General features: G+C 50.2%; 1 pseudogene; it reads left to right on the plus strand.

Annotated features, from left to right (window-relative positions):
- Positions 1–865: 865 nt before the first annotated feature.
- Positions 866–2,770, plus strand: LOC125554767 (annotated as a pseudogene).
- The last annotated feature ends 1,634 nt before the right edge of the window (positions 2,771–4,404 follow it).

Here is a 4,404-nt window from a genome sequence, read left to right on the forward strand (position 1 = left end):
AGGTGGCGCGGGGATCGAGGAGACTTACGTAATCCGTCCCGATGACCTCATTTCCTCCCGTCTGGCGCGCTTCCCAATATTCGAATCCCGCGAGATCCGCAGAGAGCGGAACAACCTGTCAGACTGAAGGCAAACACCCTCTACATCATCATTTGGAATTCAACCATGAAAGTTCACTCGACAACAACCAAGAATGGACCAAGGCGACTGAGAAAGGAGTCGACGTCGTCTCCTCAACTCATTGTTTCAGGACAAGGCATATTCATAGCACAAAGAGTGGGTCGGAAGTGTTCTCAACCCCTTCCTCATTCGAACCCTGATCCATTCGGGGGCTAATGATGAAGCTATGTACCTAGGGTAGGGTCATGGACCTGTCCAGCATACCCTCCCCGAGGACATCTTTACAAAGAATCAGAAGCAGTCGAAGAGAAAATATCATCCACTCAACCATGAAGATGTGCTCACTCGACTTCCTTGAAGACACTCGACCACCTTGAAGACACTCAACCACCAGAAGACGAGAAGCTCTCCACTCTGCAACGGTCGCGACTTGAACCATATCATTATGGGCATTTATAACACTTTATTGTAGACGTTACCAGTAACGCCCCACCTTTATGAACATTGAACCCTGTGTAACGGAGGGGAGCTGGGGTCCTGGCGCACTCTATATAAGCCACCCCCTCCTCTGGGACAAGGTTTCGCACTTTTGTAAACACGCACACACGTATAATCCAGTCGACCGCCTCAGGGCACCGAGACGTAGGGCTGTTACTTCCTCCGAGAAGGGCCTGAACTCGTAAAACTCGTGTGTACAACTACTCCATAGCTAAGATCTTGCCTCCTCATACCTACCCCCATTCTAATGTCAGTCTTAGATCCACGACACCTGCTTCTTGGCCTGGCCGCGGCGGCGTCGGCACAGCTGTCGGTAACATTCTATGATGCATCCTGCCCGAGCGCATTGGCGACGATCAAGAGCGGCGTGACGGCGGCGGTGAGCAAGGAGCCCCGCATGGGCCCTCCCTGCTGAGGCTTCACTTCCACGACTACTTTGTCCAAGCAAGTCACCTCTCCCCTCGCTCATGATGCGTCAATGCGTGCACCTGATATTGCACCTTCTGCCCGTAACCCTAGCTATTTAGTGATTCAGAATCTTATCTCTTGCAGATGTTACGTGAGTTGCACACTTGCATGTATACTAGTAGTAATTACTTCTGCATAGTAACATGTTCAAACCAGTACATGACTTGTAGCACCGTCTAGGTTGCAGCTGGATGGGATCCATACTGGTGTGAATGTGACGTGCATCTATTTTGTAACATCCATACTGATGGTATCATGTTGATTAGATTACAGGGATGCAACGCGTCGGTGCTGCTTGCCGACACCGCCAACTTCACTGGTGAGCAGACCGTGTTCCCCAAGGTCAACTCCATCAGGTCTCATTTGATAGGGGAGGTTTTGCAGCCCCGGAGTGAAGGGGGGTCTGAGGAAATTTGGTTAATCCCTCTCTTTCACCCAATCCTCTCAATTCCCCACTAATCCCTCCTCCCTCATAAACCCCTCTATTTGGTTAAACCTCCTACAACAGCAGCAGCAAAGCAAGCGTCCAGTTTCATGAGTGCCTTGAGGCCTCGTTTGATAGGGGAGGTTTTACAGCCCCGGGGTGGAGGGGGACCTGAGAGGATTTGGTTAATCCCTCTCTTCCACTCAATCCCCTCAATTCCCCACTAATTCCTCCCCCTCATAAACCCCTCTATTAGGTTAAACCTCCTACAACAGAAGCAGCATAGCAAGCGTTCAGTTCCCTGGGTGCCTTGGGGGGTTTTCTGTACCACATGGATTGAGGGGGATTCGTGGGGATCGGAGAGGATTGGCCTGCTCAATCCCTACGTGCCAAATGGGCTGACAAGGATTTCTGGGGATTTTGAACCCTGCGAGGATATTCCCCTCCAAACCTCCTCCACCAAACAAGGTCTGAGGGGTTTTCTGTACCACATGGATTGAGGGGGATTCGTGGGGAATGGAGAGGATTGGTTTTCTCAATCCCTACATGTCAAATGGGCTGACAAGAATTTCTGAGGATTTTGAACCCTGCGAAGATATTCCCCTCCAAACCTCCCCAAACCTCCTCCACCAAACAAGGCCTCAGGGGACTCGACGTCATCGACAGGATCAAGGCGCATGTCGAGGCCGTCTGTGCACAGACCGTCTCTTGTGCCGACATCCTCGCCGTCGCTGCCCGAGACTCCATCGTCGCCGTACGAAATACTCCTATATGCTAGCCTAGCCGGCCGGTTGAGACACTCCTGGTTAAACTTTAGATGGATGCCCGAATTCTAAGTATTGATTTCATTTCGCAGCTAGGAGGGCCTTCATATACGGTTCCGTTGGGGAGAAGGGACTCCACCAGCGTGAGCCTCTCGAAGGCAAACAGGGACCTCCCTCCGCCAACCTCCGACCTCACTGATCTCGTCGGCAACTTCTCCAGGAAAGGGCTCAGTGTAACCGACATGGTTGCACTGTCAGGTAATTAATCGCTGCAATCATTACACCGAATAATTCGTGAGCTGTACTGATTTGCTTCACGTTTCAATTTCTTGCATGAAGACACTGAGTTTATTATTAGTACAGGAGTATTATTTTCGGGATAAATAGAAACGTTGCTTTTTTTCTTTTCTTGCGGGAGAAAAGGATGTGTACTCCAGATGGAAAGACATGCCACATGCTCCATCAGATACTCCCAAACATGTCTAGTCTTAGTCTAGTCAATGTTTGGCACGTAGCCTCTTTGTTCAGTAGAAAACTCACATGCATGCTGTAACAACCCTACAAAGATCATTTCAGAAAACAGAATGGAAAAAGAACCTACAAAGGTCAACAAGTAGCTTGATGGTTACACCGACAAGGCGACAAGTGACGAGGGACCAGCCGAGGGACAGCTACATCAGATGAATATGGGAAAGTGAAGGATGAACGTTCGCCTTCCTATCTTATGCTATATGGAGCGAATGTTCCCTGGCCTCTCATGTTGGGCAAGCGCAACGAAGTAGAAGAGTAAGAAAAGATAAAGAAGATAAAAAGGACACACCGAAGGTGAAAGCTAACTCGTGAATTCCGGAGACTACACGCGAGGGCAACAAATACATCGGGGGAGGGGCAGGGGCTTGAAAGGGGCTTACTCATGGCCTGGCGTTTAAGAGCATCTCCAGCCGTTGGCCCCTCAGGAGGCGTTAAAAATCACCTCCCGGGGACGCACCGGTGCAAACCGCGTGCTAGGGGCGTGATGCCCCCCAGTCGCGGCGCCTACGTTTTGCATCATCGGTCACGGGGTGAAGCACGCACGCCAGAGGAACAATGAAGGAAATACGTTAATGTTGTACATATGAGCAAATTACTACAAGATCTAATCCAAATAAACAGAAGATAAATCATGACTACAATAGCAGAGATTAAACTAATCATGCGAACTAGCATAGTAGATGAACATACCACATCTAGGGCACACACTAGAAACATGAATTCTACCACGATCTCGAACAGGAAGGATAGAATCGCATACGGTGGAGTGGGAGCAACACCGTCGGCGTTGACGTTGTCGCCTGTGTCGTCAAGGATGAGGTTGCCGAGGTCGGGGAAGAAGTCATCGTTCGCAAAGTCGTCGCTGCCAGCAGTCGCGCGAGAGCGCTCCCCAAAAACATGATCGCCCCTCTCCCTTACAGGATCACAAGAGGCGGGGTTCCGGAGGCCTACTGTCCCTTCTCCCGGTGCACGGCGAAAGGAGGGATGGATAAGACTTGCTTGGTGGCGCAATGATCTGGAACGGTGATGCGAAATCATACAAAGCGGCGGCGGCTAGGGTAGACGTCTGTCTGACTATGTAGTGCGGGCCGGGTAGGTCGTGTGAGTAAATCCCACGGCCGAGTCACGATCCAAAAGAATAGGAAACGGTTCAGTAATTAACGCGTCCATTAATTATTAATTAGTGGCTCATTAATTTTCCCGAGCAGCAAAAATATAGACAATGTGCATAGCTCTGTTCTCGGCTTGGCTCAATCCCGCGGCGCGTCAGGACGAGGCGAGGCGAGGCGTGGCATGGCGAGGCGAGCGAGAAGGAGGAGCGCGCGTGTAGGTCTCCTCTTCTCATGCTCATACAAGTGGTGGAAGAGCTCACCTTATAAAGAGGTGCAAGTCTCTCTCAACTTCCTTGGTGGGACTAAACTCTAGTCTCACTCACTCCACTCACATATGTGCATGAATGGGTCAAGAGAATTTCAGAATTTTAGTTGGGCTTTGGCCCAAAGGCCTACTAGCAAAATTCCAACAATCTCCCACAAAGTCTCATTGGCATATCTCATCATTCAGTTCCAAAACATTGTTTATATACCGGTTCTTAGTGGA

This window comes from Triticum urartu, chromosome 4 (assembly GCF_003073215.2).
Source record: "Triticum urartu cultivar G1812 chromosome 4, Tu2.1, whole genome shotgun sequence".
NCBI lineage: Eukaryota > Viridiplantae > Streptophyta > Magnoliopsida > Poales > Poaceae > Triticum > Triticum urartu.